At 42.2% G+C, this 20855-nt stretch overlaps 1 long non-coding RNA gene across 1 annotated transcript; it reads right to left on the bottom strand.

Moving 5' to 3' along the window:
• Nucleotides 1-9464: 9464 nt before the first annotated feature.
• LOC144309569 (uncharacterized) lies at nt 9465-16783 on the bottom strand. Its single transcript, XR_013375528.1, has 4 exons — nt 16562-16783; nt 15852-15959; nt 10342-10447; nt 9465-9947 (listed from the first exon to the last, which is right to left on the bottom strand). It is a non-coding gene; the product is annotated as an uncharacterized LOC144309569 (long non-coding RNA).
• Between the last annotated feature and the right edge of the window lie 4072 nt (nt 16784-20855).

Here is a 20855-nt window from a genome sequence, read left to right as displayed (position 1 = left end):
GGGCCGCCCTCCCGAGGCAGCGATTCAGCGCCGCTGACGCCCTGACCCTGACCGTGGGGCCTGCGCATCCGCAGCCCGAGGCGAGGCCCGCGGGGGGCGGGGCGGGGGCGGCTGCGACCGGGCCTAGCACGTGCCCTCGGGCCTCGGGTCGAGGCGACCAGGCCGCGCAGGTGGTGCAGGTGGCGCAGGCGGCTCGAGCCCGAGAGAACGGCTCCGCCGGCCCGGCCCGTGGTGCCGCCGCCCGCACCCCCGGGGCCGACCGTCCGCCGTCCCGTCACACCCGGGGGCGCGGGGAGCCTGGGCCAGGCTGCGGCACACCCCGCCGTCCCGCGGCCTCGCAGGTGGGCTCGGGGCTCCTGCTCCACGTGGCGAGGCCCGGTGACCCCGGAGCCCCCCGCCGCTGACCATGGCGACGTGGGGACCCGAGTCGTCCCAAGAGCCCGGAACGGAAGGCTCAGAGCCTGACCGCGGCGCCTCGAAGCTTCCTCTGGCTCCCACGGCGGCGCCGGGAGGGGCGGCTTCTCCCTGAGTCACGTGGGGTGTGGGAGGGAAGAGCCTGCGCCCCTCCCCGGGTCACGCGGTCGGCAGCGGGCACAGCCCCGCCCCTTCCGTGGGTCCCCTGCGGGGAGGGCCTGCGCTTGTGGGTTCTTTGGTGGCCAATTAGCCATCATAGAGCGTAACACCCAGTGCTCATCCCGTCAAGTGCCCCCTCAGGGCCCGTCACCCAGTCACCCCCACCCCCGCCCTCCTCCCCTTCCACCTCCCCTAGCTCGTTTCCCGGAGTTAGGAGTCTTCATGTTCTGTCTCCCTTTCTGACGTTTCCCACACGTTTCTTCTCCCTTCCCTCATATTCCCTTTCACTATTATTTATATTCCCCAAATGAATGAGAACATACACTGTCTGTCCTCCTCCGACTGACTTACTTCACTCAGCATAATACCCTCCAGGTCCATCCACGTGAAGCAAACGGTGGGTATTTGTCGTTTCCAATGGCTGAGGAATATTCCATTGTATACGTAGACCACAGCTCTTGACCGGAGGCTCCTTCCACAGTTTGGCTATTGTGGACATTGCTGCTAGAAACATCGGGGTGCAGGTGTCCCGGCGTTTCATTGCATCTGAATCTTTGGGGTAAATCCCCAGCAGTGCAATTGCTGGGTCGTAGGGCAGGTCTATTTTTACCTCTTTGAGGAACCTCCACACAGTTTTCCAGAGCGTCTGCACCAGTTCCCATTCCCACCAACGGTGTAAGAGGGTTCCCCTTTCTCCACATCCTCTCCAACATTTGTGGTTTCCTGCCTTGTTAATGTTCCCCATTCTCACTGGTGTGAGGAGGTATCTCATTGTGGTTTTGATTTGTATTTCCCTGATGGCAAGTGATGCAGAGCATTTTCTCATGTGCGTGTTGGCCATGTCTATGTCTTCCTCTGCGAGATTTCTCTTCATGTCTTTTGCCCATTTCATGATCACATTGTTTCTTTGTTGTTGAATTTATTTTTTTTATTTTTATTTTTTATTTTTTTTTTATTTATTTTTTTTATTGGTGTTCAATTTACTAACATACAGAATAACACCCAGTGCCCGTCACCCATTCACTCCCACCCCCCGCCCTCCTCCCCTTCTACCACCCCTAGTTCGTTTCCCAGAGTTAGCAGTCTTTATGTTCTGTCTCCCTTTCTGATATTTCCCACACATTTCTTCTCCCTTCCCTTATTTTCCCTTTCACTATTATTTATATTCCCCAAATGAATGAGAACATATAATGTTTGTCCTTCTCCGACTGACTTACTTCACTCAGCATAATACCCTCCAGTTCCATCCACGTTGAAGCAAATGGTGGGTATTTGTCATTTCTAATAGCTGAGTAATATTCCATTGTATACATACCACGAAAGATGAATGGATAAAGAAGATGTGGTTTATGTATACAATGGAATTTATTTTTTTTAAAGATTTTATTTATTTATTCATAGAGACACAGAGAGAGGAAGAGAGAGGCAGAGACACAGGCAGAGGGAGAGGGAGAGAAGCAGACTCCATGCAGGGAGCCTGACGTGGGTCTCGATCCTGGGTCTCTAGGATCACACCCTGGGCTGCAAGTGGTGCTAAACCGCTAAGCCTCCAGGGTTGCTCGCTGTTGAGTTTAATAAGTTCCTTATAGATCTAGGATACTAGCCCTTTATCTGATACGTCATTTGCAAATATCTTCTCCCACTCCGCAGGTTGTCTTTTAGTTCTGTTGTTTCTTTTGCCTGCAGAAGCTTCTTATTTTGATGAAGTCCCGATAGTTCATTTTTGCTTTTGTTTCTTTTGCCTTCGTGGACGTATCTTGCAAGAAGTTACTATGGCCGAGTTCAAAAAGGGTGTTGCCTGTGTTCTTCTCTAGGATTTGGATGGAATCTTGTCTCACATTTAGATCTTTCATCCATTTTGAGTTTATCTTTGTGTATGGTGCAAGAGAGTGGTCTAGTTTCATTCTTCTGCATGTGGATGTCCAATTTTCCCAGCACCATTTATTGAAGAGACTGTCTTTCTTCCAGTGGATAGTCTTTCCTCCTTGATCGAATATTAGTTGACCATAAATTCAGGGTCCACTTCTGGGTTCTCTATCTGTCTACAAGGCGGTTCTCTATCTGTCTACAAGGTTCTCTATCTGTCTACAAGGCTGTCTACAAGGCGGACTTGGAATGGTTACGTGGAATCGGGTGGATGCCAAAGGATTCTGTTTCTGTCAGTCATGCCGAACATGCTGCGGACATCTTCAGTGAGGTATTACAATATCTTACCCTGCCATTCAGTGCATTTCCCGGGAGACTGATCAAAAATCAAAAAGCCAAAATGCAGCCGTTCCCCATCAGCCATTTTAACAATCACAATTGCTGTCATTTATGTCAGACATACCTTTACCCAAAACAATCCTCTGTGTCCTTGTCACATCAGGGAAACACAACCGCGGTATAATATCCACTGTATTCAGATGTTGCTTGGAACTGTATGAATTGAAAACTTCTTTTGTCAGCAATGGCAATACATGTGGGAGAAGTTTGTTCAGTTGAAAAAAATGTATTGAGTAACATGATGCATAGGATGATATATTACAGGACTTCAGGAGCTAAGCAAACCTGCTATTTTAAAATCCACGGGAGATATGAGAAGCCAAGCCAGTTGTTAAAAAATAAAATGCGAGGAGGAGGGGCAAGATGGCGGAAGAGTAGGGTCTCCAAATCACCTGTCTCCACCAAATTACCTAGAAAACCTTCAAATTATCCTGAAAATCTATGAATTCGGCCTGAGAATTAAAGAGAGAACACCTGGAATGCTCCAGTGAGAAGAGTTCGCGCTTCTATCAAGGTAGGAAGACGGGGAAAAAAGAATTAAACAAAAGGCCTCCAAGGGGGAGGGGCCCCCGCGAGGAGCCGGGCTGAGGCCGGGGCGAGTGTCCCCAGGACAGGAGAGCCCCTTCCCGGAGAAGCAGGAGCTGCACCGACCTTCCCGGGCGGAAAGGGGCTCGCAGGGAGTTGGAGCAGGACCCAGGAGGGCGGGGATGCCCTCGGGCTCCCGGGGACACTAACAGACACCTGCGCCCAGGAGACTGCGCCGAGCTCCCTAAGGGCTGCAGCGCGCATGGCGGACCCGGAGCAGCTCGGGGGGGCTCGGGCGGCGGCTCCGCGGAGGGGGCTGCGCGGCCCCAGGAGCAGCTCGGAGGGGCTCCGGCAGAGGAAGAGGCTCCGTGCGGAGGGGCCTGCGCGGTTCCAGGAGCAGCTCGGGGTGCACAGGCGGCGGCTCCGCGGAGGGGACTGCGCGGCCCGGGAGCGCGAATCCACCAGCGCAGGCTCCAGAGCACAGGGCGCAGGGACACAGCCCAGGATCCCGCCTCCCCCGGGACAGGCAGAGGCCGGGAGGGCCCAGGACAGCAAGGACGCTCCTGCCCCAGCTGAGCAGATCAGTGGCCCCGCCCCTGGAGCCTCCAGGCCCTGCAGACGGAGACCTCCGGAGTTCCTGCGGGGGCTGAATCCAGGTTTCCAGAGCTGCCCCGCCACTGGGGCTGTCCCTCCTGCGGCCTCACGGGGTAAACAACCCCCACTGAGCCCTGCACCAGGCAGGGGCACAGCAGCTCCCCCAACTGCTAACACCTGAAAATCAGCACAACAAGCCCCTCCCCCAGAAGACCAGCTAGACTGACTGACAACTTCCAGAGGAAGCCAAGGGACTTAAAGTACACAGAATCAGAAGATACTCCCCCGTGGTTCTTTTTTTTTTTTTTTTTGTTCTGTTTTGTTTTGTTTTGCTTTTTGATTTCTTTCCTTCCCCCACCCCCTTTTTTTCTCCTTTCTTTTTCTTTCTCTTTTTCTTCCCTTTTTTTTTTCTTTTTCGTTTCTTTTTCTTCCTTTTTTTTCTCTTTCTCTTTTCTTTCCTTCTTTCTCTCCTCTCTTTTCTCCTTTTCCCAATACAACTTGCTTTTGGCCACTCTGCACTGAGCAAAATGACTAGAAGGAAAACCTCACCTCAAAAGAAAGAATCAGAAAAAGTCCTCTCTCCCACAGAGTTGTCAGAAAGCCAATTCAGAAGCACTATTATACAGCTACTGGTGGCTCTAGAAAAAAGCATAAAGGACTCAAGAGACTTCATGACTGCAGAATTTAGAGCTAATCAGGCAGAAATTAAAAATCAATTGAATGAGATGCAATCCAAACTAGAAGTCCTAACGACGAGGGTTAACGAGGTGGAAGAACGAGTGAGTGACATAGAAGACAAGTTGATGGCAAAGAGGGAAACTGAGGAAAAAAGAGACAAACAATTAAAAGACCATGAAGATAGATTAAGGGAAATAAACGACAGCCTAAGAAAAACCTACGTTTAATTGGTGTTCCCGAGGGCGCCGAAAGGGACACAGGGCCAGAATATGTATTTGAACAAATTCTAGCTGAAAACTTTCCTAATCTGGGAAGGGAAACAGGCATTCAGATCCAGGAAATAGAGAGATCCCCCCCCCTAAAATCAATAAAAACCGTTCAACACCTCGACATTTAATAGTGAAGCTTGCAAATTCCAAAGATAAGGAGAAGATCCTTAAAGCAGCAAGAGACAAGAAATCCCTGACTTTTATGGGGAGGAGTATTAGGGTAACAGCAGACCTCTCCACAGAGACCTGGCAGGCCAGAAAGGGCTGGCAGGATATATTCAGGGTCCTAAATGAGAAGAACATGCAACCAAGAAAACTTTATCCAGCAAGGCTCTCATTCAAAATGGAAGGAGAGATAAAGAGCTTCCAAGACAGGCAGCAACTAAAAGAATATGTGACCTCCAAACCAGCTCTGCAAGAAATTTTAAGGGGGACTCTTAAAATTCCCCTTTAAGAAGAAGTTCAGTGGAACAGTCCACAAAAACAAGGACTGAATAGATATCATGATGACACTAAACTCATATCTCTCAATAGTAACTCTGAATGTGAACGGGCTTAATGACCCCATCAAAAGGCGCAGGGTTTCAGACTGGATAAGAAAGCAGGACCCATCTATTTGCTGTCTACAAGAGACTCATTTTAGACAGAAGGACACCTACAGCCTGAAAATAAAAGGTTGGAGAACCATTTACCATTCGAATGGTCCTCAAAAGAAAGCAGGGGTAGCCATCCTTATATCAGATAAACTAAAATTTACCCCAAAGACTGTAGTGAGAGATGAAGAGGGACACTATATCATACTTAAAGGATCTATTCAACAAGAGGACTTAACAATCCTCAATATATATGCCCCGAATGTGGGAGCTGCCAAATATATAAATCAATTATTAACCAAAGTGAAGAAATACTTAGATAATAATACACTTATACTTGGTGACTTCAATCTAGCTCTTTCTATACTCGATAGGTCTTCTAAGCACAACATCTCCAAAGAAACAAGAGCTTTAAATGATACACTGGACCAGATGGATTTCACAGATATCTACAGAACTTTACATCCAAACTCAACTGAATACACATTCTTCTCAAGCGCACATGGAACTTTCTCCAGAAGAGACCACATATTGGGTCACAAATCGGGTCTGAACCGATACCAAAAGATTGGGATCGTCCCCTGCATATTCTCAGACCATAATGCCTTGAAATTAGAACTAAATCACAACAAGAAGTTTGGAAGGACCTCAAACACGTGGAGGTTAAGGACCATCCTGCTAAAAGATAAAAGGGTCAACCAGGAAATTAAGGAAGAATTAAAAAGATTCATGGAAACTAATGAGAATGAAGATACAACCGTTCAAAATCTTTGGGATGCAGCAAAAGCAGTCCTAAGGGGGAAATACATCGCAATACAAGCATCCATTCAAAAACTGGAAAGAACTCAAATACAAAAGCTAACCTTACACATAAAGGAGCTAGAGAAAAAACAGCAAATAGATCCTACACCCAAGAGAAGAAGGGAGTTAATAAAGATTCAAGCAGAACTCAACGAAATCGAGACCAGAAGAACTGTGGAACAGATCAACAGAACCAGGAGTTGGTTCTTTGAAAGAATTAATAAGATAGATGAACCATTAGCCAGCCTTATTAAAAAGAAGAGAGAGAAGACTCAAATTAATAAAATTATGAATGAGAAAGGAGAGATCACTACCAACACCAAGGAAATACAAACGATTTTAAAAACATATTATGAACAGCTATACGCCAATAAATTAGGCAATCTAGAAGAAATGGACGCATTCCTGGAAAGCCACAAACTACCAAAACTGGAACAGGAAGAAACAGAAAACCTGAACAGGCCAATAACCAGGGAGGAAATTGAAGCAGTCATCAGAAACCTCCCAAGACACAAGAGTCCAGGGCCAGATGGCTTCCCAGGGGAATTTTATCAAACGTTTAAAGAAGAAACCATACCTATTCTCCTAAAGCTGTTTGGAAAGATAGAAAGAGATGGAGTACTTCCAAATTCGTTCTATGAGGCCAGCATCACCTTAATTCCAAAGCCAGACAAAGACCCCACCAAAAAGGAGAATTACAGACCAATATCCCTGATGAACATGGATGCAAAAATTCTCAACAAGATACTGGCCAATAGGATCCAACAGTACATTAAGAAAATTATTCACCATGACCAAGTAGGATTTTTCCTTGGGACACAAGGCTGGTTCAACACCCGTAAAACAATCAATGTGATTCATCATATCAGCAAGAGAAAAACCAAGAACCATATGATCCTCTCATTGGATGCAGAGAAAGCATTTGACAAAATACAGCATCCATTCCTGATCAAAACTCTTCAGAGTGTAGGGATAGAGGGAACATTCCCTGACATCTTAAAAGCCATCTATGAAAAGCCCACAGCAAATATCATTCTCAATGGGGAAGCACTGGGAGCCTTTCCCCTAAGATCAGGAACAAGACAGGGATGTCCACTCTCACCACTGCTGTTCAACATAGTACTGGAAGTCCTAGCCTCAGCAATCAGACAACAAAAAGACATTAAAGGCATTCAAATTGGCAAAGAAGAAGTCAAACTCTCCCTCTTCGCCGATGACATGATACTCTACATAGAAAACCCAAAAGTCTCCACCCCAAGATTGCTAGAACTCATACAGCAATTCGGTAGCATGGCAGGATACAAAATCAATGCCCAGAAATCAGTGGCATTTCTATACACTAACAATGAGACTGAAGAAAGAGAAATTAAGGAGTCAATCCCATTTACAATTGCACCCAAAAGCATAAGATACCTAGGAATAAACCTAACCAAAGATGTAAAGGATCTATACCCTCAAAACTATAGAACACTTCTGAAAGAAATTGAGGAAGACACAAAGAGATGGAAAAACATTCCATGCTCATGGATTGGCAGAATTAATATTGTGAAAATGTCAATGTTACCCAGGGCAATATACACGTTTAATGCAATCCCTATCAAAATACCATGGACTTTCTTCAGAGAGTTAGAACAAATTATTTTAAGATTTGTGTGGAATCAGAAAAGACCCCGAATAGCCAGGGGAATTTTAAAAAAGAAAACCATATCTGGGGGCATCACAATGCCGGATTTCAGGTTGTACTACAAAGCTGTGGTCATCTAGACAGTGTGATACTGGCACAGAAACAGACACATAGATCAATGGAACAGAATAGAGAACCCAGAAGTGGACCCTGAACTTTATGGGCAACTAATATTCGATACAGGAGGAAAGACTATCCATTGGAAGAAAGACAGTCTCTTCAATAAATGGTGCTGGGAAAATTGGACATCCACATGCAGAAGAATGAAACTAGACCACTCTCTTGCACCATACACAAAGATAAACTCAAAATGGATGAAAGATCTAAATGTGAGACAAGATTCCATCAAAATCCTAGAGGAGAACACAGGCAACACCCTTTTTGAACTCGGCCACAGTAACTTCTTGCAAGATACATCCACGAAGGCAAAAGAAACAAAAGCAAAAATGAACTATTGGGACTTCATCAAGATAAGAAGCTTTTGCACAGCAAAGGATACAGTCAACAAAACTCAAAGACAACCTACAGAATGGGAGAAAATATTTGCAAATGACATATCAGATAAAGGGCTAGTTTCCAAGATCTATAAAGAACTTATTAAACTCAACAGCACAGAAACAAACAATCCAATCATGAAATGGGCAAAAGACATGAAGAGAAATCTCACAGAGGAAGACATAGACATGGCCAACATGCACATGAGAAAATGCTCTGCATCACTTGCCATCAGGGAAATACAAATCAAAACCACAATGAGATACCACCTCACACCAGTGAGAATGGGGCAAATTAACAAGGCAGGAAACAACAAATGTTGGAGAGGATGCGGAGAAAAGGGAACCCTCATACACTGTTGGTGGGAATGTGAACTGGTGCAGCCACTCTGGAAGGCTGTGTGGAGGTTCCTCAAACAGTTAAAAATAGACCTGCCCTACGACCCAGCAATTGCACTGCTGGGGATTTATCCCAAAGATACAAATGCAATGAAACGCCGGGACACCTGCACCCCGATGTTTATAGCAGCAATGGCCACGATAGCCAAACTGTGGAAGGAGCCTCGGTGTCCAACGAAAGATGAATGGATAAAGAAGATGTGGTTTATGTATACAATGGAATATTACTCAGCTATTAGAAATGACAAATACCCACCATTTGCTTCAACGTGGATGGAACTGGAGGGTATTATGCTGAGTGAAGTAAGTCAGTCGGAGAAGGACAAACATTATATGTTCTCATTCATTTGGGGAATATAAATAATAGTGAAAGGGAATATAAGGGAAGGGAGAAGAAATGTGTGGGAAATATCAGAAAGGGAGACAGAACGTAAAGACTGCTAACTCTGGGAAACGAGCTAGGGGTGGTAGAAGGGGAGGAGGGCAGGGGGTGGGAGTGAATGGGTGACGGGCACTGGGGGTTATTCTGTATGTTAGTAAATTGAACACCAATAAAAAATAAATTAAAAAAAAAAGAAAATCCCCTACAGATCCAGGCTTTAAAGTTAATTTGTATAGAGTTTTGCAAAGAATTCCCATAATTATTTTGTGTTCGTCTGTCATTAATGCCCCTTCCTTGTTCACATGTCTCTTCATTCATTCCTCTTTCAGCTTTCCTGTAACTTATTCTCTTCTCCATTTTGTCACGTTGACATTAGTTCACCGGGTCGGTCGCTGACCTTGCTGGGTGACTCAGAGCCTGGGATCTGCTCCTTTCCTCACCCCTGGTCAGAGGACTGATGATAAAGAGTTTTCCCCATCCCCAACCAGCCAATCTTTTCTCTCTTGCCTATAAGAGCTCCCCAGGGATATCATAACACCAAATGGGTGACTTTCTAAACAAAAGGGAGTCTGTTGTGGTACTTACATTGCTCATATTAAAAGCATTGGCTCCAGCGAGATTAATTTCTGGAGTATCTGGCATGAGGTGGACTGAAGTTTTATCCTTGTCCCAAAATTCTCTGTGCTTTGGCTGTGGAAGAAAACACAATAACAACATTACTTTGCAATTTGTAATTCTTCTAGTTCAGTGCACTACTTTCAACTTTTCTGATCTTAAATTTTTTCATATTAAGGAAAAACATCTAAAAGTTTTCCACGTTACTCAAATTTAATATGAAATTAATATTAATATATTTTTGTTTAAAACTTATAAACAACAATAAAACAATCCTACTAACATTACATATTAAAACCTAAAATCATCAATGGTATAATTTTACAAATAGATTACTGGGTTAATTATCAGTCACTTACAAGCATGACTTAATTTTAACATAGATGGGGAAAAGTGACTTTCAATACTAATATTCTCAGCATTCAACTTAGCAAGGACAACTTTTGGTGTGTCAACAATACGTGTCTACCTGAGGCTCTCTATAGGTGTCCGATAGACACTGTCTAGTAGGATCTTCTGAGCATTTTTGACTCTCAACTCTTCAGGAGACCCTGCAAGTCAGCCTTATAGATGGCCTGGGAAAGAAAACAAAGTTAGATAGAAGCGTTTTTTTTCTTTAATTATGATAAGAAAGCAGTTTCATGGTATATTTTACCTCCCACAAACTAATTAAAATTGAGCATTGGCCCGACAAACACAATTCATCATGTGTAGAGCAGGATGCATTAGAGCCCAGCAACGTTCTAGTCTGCTTTTTCTGTGGCGGGGCACCTATGCACTCATAAAGAAGAATGATGCAGAAGGAGCTCTCTCTCTATGGGATGCATGGAAGGTTTTCAATAATATTTAAGTAACCTCATACTAGCTCGGGTGGACTTTTAAAGCAATAATAACAGGCTTTCCAGTAAGTTTTCTATACAGCAGGCAGAAAGATCTTTATAAAATTCACAATTCAAATCTGACACCACAACATTCCTCTCATCACATGGCTTCCCATTGGCCTTAGGAAAAAGATCAAATTCTTTACATGGACTAGAAGGTGAGGATAATCTAGCACCATCTTATATGCTTCCCTTTGACCTACGGATTCTGTCCACACTGGTTTTTTGGTTTGTGATTCGTACACAGCCCTCTCCTTTTGCATATATTGGTCATTCTGTAGGAATCCCTGTGTCTTCCTCACAGAACCAGCTCCTGTCCTCCCTTGCAATCCCTATTAATGTAGTATTTCCTTAGATAATCTTTCCCCACCTCACTTTTTCATAGCACCATTGATCATTATTTCTCATCCATCAGATTTTTTATTGATATTCTCTAGTTAATATCTGTTTATTTGCTAGCAATGTAAATTCCCTAAAGTCTGAAACTTTGTCTTGGTTCTTCCTCTTCCTTCACCATTGGATCTTCAGTGCTTAGCACAATACCCGGCACATGGTGTATTTTAAAGGGATAATTAAGAATCCAATCCTATTGTGGTAAACAGTAACAAGGTTGTTCAAAAAATTGAGTATAGAAATACTGTATGCTCCAGTAATTCCACTACTGGGTATTTACCCAAAGAAAATGAAAACTCTAATTCAAAAACATACATGCAACCTAAATGTTTACTGTAGCATTATTGACAATAGCCAAGGTATGGAAGCAATCAAGAGATGGATGGATAACGAAGATATGGTTTATGTATACACACACGCGCACGCATGCATGAAATATTACTCAGGATACAAAAAAGGATGAGATCTTGCCATTTGTGACAACACAGATGGACCTAGAGGATATTCTGTTAAGTGAAATAAGTCAAACTGAGAAAGACAAATACCACATGATTTCACTTATATTTGGAATCTAAACAACAAAAACAAATGAATAAAAACAAGCAAACAAAAAAAAAAGAAGAAACAGATCAATAGATATAGAAAAACACTGACAATTATAAAGAGGGAAGGGGTAGGGGGTTGGGCAAAGTGGGTGAAAGGGAGTGGGGCATACAGGCTTCCAGTTATGGAATGAATAAGTCATTGCGAAGAAAGGTACAGCATGGGGAATATAGTCAACGGAGTTGAAATAGGATTGTATGGTCACAGATAGTAGCTACTCTTCTGGTTGAATCACTATGCTTTACTCGTGAAACTAATGTGCCATTAGGTGTAAACTGTAATTTTAAAACAAAGAATTCAATCCCTGGTTCCACAATTTCGATCACAGTTGGCTTTTCATTTTCCCTAGATATCTCTTCCTTTTGAATTAGGATTTACATTTTCTTGGTCATTTGTTTCTTTTTTTCACTTTCCTGTAATATTTTTTAAATAATAAATTTATTTTTTATTGGTGTTCAATTTGCCAACATACAGAATAACACCCAGTGCTCATCCCGTCAAGTGCCCACCTCAGTGCCCGTCACCCATTTACCCCCAGCCCCTGCCCTCATCCCCTTCCACCACCCCTAGTTCATTTCCTAAAGTTAGTAGTCTTCGTGTTCTGTCTCCCATTCTGATATTTCCTACCCATTTCTTCTCCCTTCCCTTCTATTCCCTTTCACTCTAATTTATATTCCCCAAATGAATGAGACCACATAATGTTTGTCCTTCTCTGATTGACTTATTTCACTCAGCATAATACCCTCCAGTGCCATCCAATTGAAGCAAATGGTGGGTACTTGTCATTTCTAATGCCTAAGTAATATTCCATTGTATACATAAACCACATCTTCTTTATCCATTCATCTTTCGATGGACACTGAGGCTCCTTCCACAGTTTGACTATGGTGGACATCGATGCTAGAAACATCAGGGTGTGGGTGTCCTGGCGTTTCATTGCACCTGTATCTTTGGGGTCAATCCCCAGCAGTGCAACTGCTGGGTCGTAGGGCAGATCTATTTTTCACTCTTTGAGGAGCCTCCACACAGTTTTCCAGAGTGGCTGCACCAGTTCACATTCCCACCAACAGTGAAGGAGCGTTCCCCTTTTTCCATATCATCTCCCACATTCATTGTTTCCTGCCTTGTTAATTTTCCCCTTACTCACGAGTGGGAGGTGGTATCTTATTATGGTTTCTATTTGTATTTCCCTGATGGCAAGTTATGTGGAGCATTTTCTCATGTACTGGTTGGCCATGTCTGTGTCTTCCTCTGTGAGATTTCTGTTCCTGTGTTTTGCCCATTTCATGATTGGATTGTTTGTTTCTTTGCTGTTGAGTTTAAGAAGTTCTTTATAGATCTTGGAAACTAGCCCTTTATCTGATACGTCATTTGCAAATATCTTCTCCCATTCTGTAGGTCGTCTTTGAGTTTTGTGGACTGTATCCTTTGCTGTGCAAAAGCTTCTTATCTTGATGAAGTCCCAATAGTTCATTTTTGCTTTTGTTTCTTTTGCCTTCGTGGATGTATCTTGCAAGAAGTTACTGTAGCCGAGTTCAAAAAGGGTGTTGCTTCTGTTCTTCTCTAGGATTTGGATGGAATCTTGTCTCACATTTAGATCTTTCATCCGTTTTGAGTTTATCTTTGTGTATGGTGCAAGAGAGTGGTCTAGTTTCATTCTTCTGCATGTGGATGTCCAATTTTCCCAGCACCATTTATTGAAGAGACTGTCTTTCTTCCAATGGATAGTCTTTCCTCCTTTGTCGAATATTAGTTGACCATAAAGACATTAAAGGCATTCAAATTGGCAAAGAAGAAGTCATACTCTCCCTCTTTGCTGATGACATGATTTCATGCCGATGACATGATAAAAAAATGATATTTTAGTAACTAGTTAATAGCATACAAATAACAAGCTAGAAAGATATATGAGGAGTGAATTGTGGAGTAAAATTTCTATCTTAGTGAAGAACATTTTATATTTTAGCGTGTAAAGTATGATGGATATCCAAAATTCAAAAGAAGGGATTCTCAAAAAGGATTACATACAGATTTTGAAGTTTCCCTTTCTCATTCTTTAGAAACTTGATTCATATGCATTCCTTTGTATACTAATGTTATTCAGGTTAATGCAGAGTTTACATTTCTCTAAAAACTGGCCTAAATCTACCACTTGGCAACTCATGTCAAGGATGGGTATGGGTACACTTTTCTATAACAAATGTATTCATTAGGAGAAAGCATTCCTTGAAGCTCTGGGAACCAAGTTTAAATAATTAAAAGAACCCGTGATTTCCAGTAGAATGGGCAAAAAATATGAATAAATCTAAAAATATTTCAGGTAAACTAATGAAACACCACAGTGTGGAGACTACTACATTAAGGGAAACTAGTGAGTTTGGAGCATGCTGCTAACCTTTGAAATTAATTTTAAGGAAGTATCCCTGTCATTCTTCAATTGAGAGGCCATGGCAATTTTCATGTTTAGGAAACACACAGCACACGTTCAAGAATCTACGAAAAATTCTGGTAGCACCACCAAGAGTAAAAAATAAAACTTTCTAAATAAGCCTAGCTGTAAGGTAGACATTCAGTAAACTTGGTAAAATGCTAAAGGGAAGTGCTTATTAGGGAGAGTTGCGTTTTCCCAAGGCCTAGGAGGAATGACCAGGCAAAGCTGTGGAAGGCTTTCTCCCCAGAGAACAGCTCACGACTCAGGCACCTCGGCTGGTCCTCTCTGCACAAGCAACAACTTACATCACTCTGCAGGTAGTGGGCTTTCCCGGCTTGGATCACATTGTTCTGGTCAGGAAAGCAAGACCAGTCAGTGGTGCAGATACTGGCGATAATCCACATCACTTGCTAAGGCCTGGGCTTCTTTGGCAGCTTTGATGGACACCATGTCCACTGGGATGGAGATCTTGGCCTTGTGGTTATTGTAGGCCTTTTTGTACAGCCTGCCATTCTGCATTTTTTTTTAATTTTTTATTTATTTATGATAGTCACACAGAGAGAGAGAGAGAGGCAGAGACACAGGCAGAGGGAGGAGCAGGCTCCATGCACCGGGAGCCTGATGTGGGATTCGATCCCAGGTCTCCAGGATCGCGCCCTGGGCCAAAGACAGGCGCCAAACCGCTGCGCCACCCAGGGATCCCCCATTCTGCATTTTTAACACAGTTGCTGCCCAAGCCAGCTTAGGGTCTTCCTTGGTATTGCGACATCCAATATAATGGCCTTTCTGTTTCTCGTAAGCGGTTTTCCATAGATACTGGTATACGTGAACAAAAAAGAAGAGTCATGTTTCTCAATTCACTTTTTCTAAACAGTCTGCTCCAAGTATGTCCACCTCCCTTACATTAGCCTTTTTTGGGCACTGTTTTTCATGAAGTCCATACTCTAAGATTTAGGATTCCTAACCCATTGGTTTGTCTTCTATGTCTACATGCATGAACACATTATGAGCATTTCTAAGGCAAGAAGTGTTCTTCTGGATTATCCCCAATACAGGCTTATCTAGTGTTTCCCAACCTTGAGTCACTGTCTACTACCTTCACCTTCTGCCACAATCAAGTAGCACCGTACTTCACACTTTAAATTTAATAAACAAAAAAATCTAGTCAATAAACTAAAGTATAAACTTTGAAATAGTTGTATTCTAAAATTTATAATCTCATTTAAATGGAAAAATATATTTCTAGCACATATTAACATATAACTTTTAAAAAAGGCTTGTCCATCCACTGGACAAGAACATCCTGTATGTTTAAAATTCTCACAGGAGAAACTTTATGTATGCTGCACTTCAAGAAACAACAGAACTTTTTGTATTCATTGAATTTTTATAAGTGCTTGTAAATTACATGATTTTGAGACGACAGTGAAAAGAAAATAAAAACCTGCGCTTAAACATAAGAACAACAGAACCAAGCCCGATGCAGAAGGGGCACCGAACTGTTGTACAAGTTATTCTTGGTTTTGCGATTTCAAAGCAAGACACTAATCACGATGATCTCCTTTCTACTTAAGTGTATTAATGGGGAATTAAGCTAAAGATCAGAAAAATATTCACTCCCATATGACATCTATTAGCGTTGGTTAAGGCTGGGAAAAAAGGAGCTCTCACATCACTGGCGATCTCCCTGGAAGCCCTGGCGTGCTGAATTGGGATGGCATCTTCCCGCAGGTCATAACCCTTCATCTTGACATCTTCTCAAGCTTGGTTACAATGTTTCTGCAAATGGAGATTGCAATGCCACAGTTAATCTGAAGAGGGAGCCACTGAGTCAGCCTTACTGATGTGTAAGAAAACCTGTTAATAAGTCACATGGAAAATTAGTCTCCCGTTAAGACTTATAAAAGAGGCTGGTTTCATACTGAAATTAAGTTCTAGTAGGTTTTTTAAATGAAATTTAGTAAAGTTCATTCTTTTCAAGAAAGAAATTAGGAGACAGTAAATCAAGTAAAAAATGAGAAAAATAGATAGCGTTTGGCTTTAAAAGGAAAACTCAGTGATGGGCCACTGAAAAGAGAACCAAGTAACACTATACTTGCATATATGTATGTTTTTCTGTGGTGTTTTTGGTGAAAGCAGTGCATGTTTCCTTCCAACAAAGATAAGGACACACATCTCTATTTATAAACACAACGTGCATATGCATATGCGTGCCCGTGTACGTGGGTGCTCACACGTGGCACTTCTCATTAGTTTAAATACTAGAAATCAAAGGAATGGTAGGGAAATGCCTTTTGCTAAATTTCCTCTGGAACATATCAACTTAAGTTTCAGTTAGGCAGAAAATATTGTGTAACGCAAGTGAGCGTGTAGCTCCTTACATCACTGATCTGTACGGCATTGATCTTGGACTGCAGCATCCCTGGGGTGTCCGCTGGCACATTCACATTCGCCTTCTCTCTCTCCCAGGCATCACGACACAATGGCTGCTAAAAACGAAAAACGAGAGATGGTTGATAAGTAAATAGGCCAATTACCGCACGAATAAAATTATAGGGACAGTTAACGGTTCTCTTTGGATGTTCTCAGATATGAATGATATAAATCTAGATCACATTTTGTTTTCATTGTGTGAATTTTCTGGGGTTTTTTTTTTTTTGGTTGTTGTTGTTGTTGTTAAGTACTCTCCACAGCCAGCATGGAGCCCAACATGGGGCTTGAACTCACGACCTTAAGATCAAGACCCGAGCTGAGATCAAAAATCGAATGCTCAACTGACTGAGCCACCCAGGCACCCCTTCATTTCTGTTTTTATTTAAAAGGTGCCAATAATGACTCCAACAAGAAGAATACATTGATGTGTGATAGAATATAACTGGAAAATGAATCCGAAATACAGTAGTAAAATGATCCTTTTTCATCAAGTCACATGTAATCATCTGGCAGGAAAACCTACATTGCAGGTAACTATGATAATCCACATCACTAATCAAATCCTGGCTTTCTTAGCCCAAATAACTATCATGGTATCGAATATTGAGGCCATCCCTGGACTTTTCAATTTCCCTCATGATTGAAAAGCAATAAAAGGTGGCAGTTCTGTGATCATGGTATTACCTGGGAGACTTGCATTACAAGCAAGACCTCAAAATGTATTCAAGAATGGGTATCCGAGTCTGCAGGATATAAAGATGCCGACCGCATCTATGTCAAAGTGTCATCTAGGTAACTGAACTGTAGATACCATTAACTTATTGACTACGAAAGTGTATCTGGATACATGAATGTTCAAGGTTCTAATCCTGGTAGTAGCAACTTAAATGTCACACAATTCTTATGGAGACTTCTTCAACACGTCCGAACACATCATCAACCCCACTCACCTCACTGATCTGTATAGCACCGATCTTTGCCTGGATGACTTCAGGGGTATCAACAATGCTGGTGAATTTGAAGTCCTCCGGCTTTATACAACCTCTCATTCAAGAGGTTCTTGAATGGGCATTCTTCACTCTCATCACTTCCACAGAACCCTCTGGCCACCATCCTATACCCTTCAAACGTTCCAGGTCTGATCTGTACATGTTCCGTATGAAGGAAAGGACCACAGAGTTCAAAGGAGTCAAGTCTGCTCACTGTATCACCATGATGCCAGCAGGCCACACACTACCTCTATTTAAACTAGCTGGGTGGCCAGTCCCATGGAATGGAAGGATCAACAGTAAGTATTAATATTTGGTGTTACATCTCTGACACACATCTCTGGGAGAAGTTCACATAATCCTACAGGAATTGGAGCAGGGCTGACAAGTGACCCATGTGGAATGACAGCAATGGCACATTGTTTTGTTTTTATACAAGGTTGACCATCTGCGCTCACCACTTGAAATCTGCCTTTTTTGCACTACTGAGAATCACATCTGTAAGAACTTGAGAGAATAAGGTCTTCAGAGGCATATATAACGAGGAAAAATATATACTTCTACCTGTATACACCACTCTATCTATAAATGTATGTACCAGATAAACTTAAAATCCAACATTTCCTTACGTTTATATTTGTTTCTGAAATTTAGATATTTCATCATGCAACCGTAATGGGTTAAAAACAAAACAGTTGGAAGGAATAGGTATCATGATGACACTAAACGCGTGTCTTTCAATAGTAACTCTGAACGTGAATGGGCTTAATGACCCCATCAAAAGGCACAGGGTTTCAGACTGGATGAAAAATCAGGACCCATCTATTTTCTGTCTACAAGAGACCCATTTTAGACAGAAGGACACCTACAGCCTGAAAATAAAAGGTTGGAGAACCATTTACCATTCGAATGGTCCTCAAAAGAAAGCAGGGGTAGCCATCCTTATGTCAGATAAACTGAAATTTATCCTGAAGACTGTAGTGAGAGATGAAGAGGGACACTATATCATACTTAACGGATCTATCCAAGAAGAGGACTTAACAATCATCAACATATATGCCCCGAATGTGGGAGCTGCCAAGTATATCAATCAATTAATAACCAAAGTTAAGACAAACTTAGATAATCATACACTTATACTTGGTGACTTCAGTATAGTGCTTTGTACACTCGATAGGTCTTCTAAAAACAACATCTTCAAAGAAACGAGAGCTTTAAATGATACACTGGACCAGATGGATTTCACAGATATCTACAGAACTTTATGTCCAAACGCAACTGAATACACATTCTTCTCAAGTGCACATGGAACTTTCTCCAGAATAGACCACATACTGGGTCACAAATCAGGTCTGAACCGATACCAAAAGATTGGGATCGTCCCCTGCGTATCTCAGACCATAATGCCTTGAAATTAGAACTAAATCACAACAAGAAGTTTGGAAGGATTTCAAACACGTGGAGGTTAAGGACCATCCTGCTACAAGATGAAAGGATCCACCAGGAAATTAAGGAAGAATTAAAAGAATTCATGGAAACTAATGAGAATGAAGATAAAACTATTCAAAATCTTTGGGATATAGCAAAAGCAATCCTGAGGGCGAGACACATCGCAATACAAGTAGCCCAAAAACTGGAAAGAGCTCAAATACAAAAGTTAACCTTACACCTAAGGACCTAGAGAGAAAGAGCAAATAGATCCTACACCCAGCAGAAGACGAGAGTTAACAAAGATACGAACAGAACTCAAGGAAATCGAGACCAGAAGACCTGTGGAACAGATCAACAAAACCAGGAGTTGGTTCTTTGAAAGAATTAGTAAGATAGATAAACCATTAGCCAACCTTATAAAAAAGAAGAGAGAGAGGACTCAAATTAATAAAATCGTGAATGAGAAAAGAGAAATCACTACCAACACCAAGGAAATACAAACAATTTTAAAAACATATTATGAGCGCCATACGCCAATAAATTCGGCAATCTAGAAGAAATGGACGTGTTACTGGAAAGCCACAAACTACCAAAACTGGAAATGGAAGAAATAGGAAACCTGAACAGGCCAATAACCAGGGAGGAAATTGAAGCAGTCATCAAAAACCTCCCAAGACACAAAAGTCCAGGGCCAGATGGCTTCCCAGGGGAATTCTATCAAACGTTTAAAGAAGAAACCTTACCTATTCTACTAAACCTGTTTGGAAAGATAGAAAGAGATGGAGTACTTCCAAACTCGTTCGTTCTATGAGGCCAGCATCACCTTAATTCCAAAACCAGACAAAGAACCCACCAAACAGGAGAGTTGTAGACCAATATCCCTGATGAACATGGATGAAAAAATTCTCAACAAGATACTAGCCAATAGGATCCAACAGTACATTAAGAAGATTATTCAGCGTGACCAAGTGGGGTTTATCCCCGGGATGCAAGGCCGGTTCGACGCTCATAACACAATCAATGTGATTCATCATATCAGCAAGAGAAAAAACAAGAACCATATGATCTTTTCAATAAACGTAGAGAAAGCATTTGACAAAATACAGCATCCATTCTGATCAAAACTCTTCAGAGTGTAGGGAGAGAGGGAACTTTCCTCGACATCTTAAAAGCCATCTATGAAAAGCCCACAGCACATATCATTATCAATGGGGAAGCACTGGGAGCCTTTCCCCTAAGATCAGGAACAAGACAGGGATGTCCACTCTCACCACTGCTACTCAACATAGTCCTAGAAGTCCTAGCCTCAGCAATCAGACAACAAAAAGACAGAAAAGGCATTCAAATTGGCAAAGAAGAAGTCAAACTCTCCCTCTTCGCCGATGACATGATACTCTACATAGAAAACCCAAAAGTCTCCACCCCAAGATTGCTAGAACTCATACAGCAATTTGGCAGTGTGGCAGGATACACAATCAATGCCCAGAAATCAGTGGTATTTCTAGACACTAACAATGAGACTGAAGAAAGAGAAATTAAGGAGTTAATCCCCTTTACAATTGCTCCCAAAAGCATAAGTTACCTAGGAATAAACCTAACCAAAGAGGTAAAGGATCTATACCCTAAAAACTACAGACCACTCCTGAAGGAAATTGAGAAAGACAAAGGAGATGGAAAATTATTCCATGCTCATGGATAGGAAGAATTAATATTGTGAAAATGTCAATGTTACCCAGGGCCATTACCACGTTTCATGCAATCCCTATCAAAATACCATGGACTTTCTTCAGAGAGTTGGAACAAATTATTTTAAGATTTGTGT

This window comes from Canis aureus, unplaced genomic scaffold (assembly GCF_053574225.1).
Source record: "Canis aureus isolate CA01 unplaced genomic scaffold, VMU_Caureus_v.1.0 ptg000086l_RagTag, whole genome shotgun sequence".
NCBI lineage: Eukaryota > Metazoa > Chordata > Mammalia > Carnivora > Canidae > Canis > Canis aureus.
Note: the sequence above shows the minus strand (reverse complement) of the source record. Positions and strands in the feature narration are given on the sequence as shown.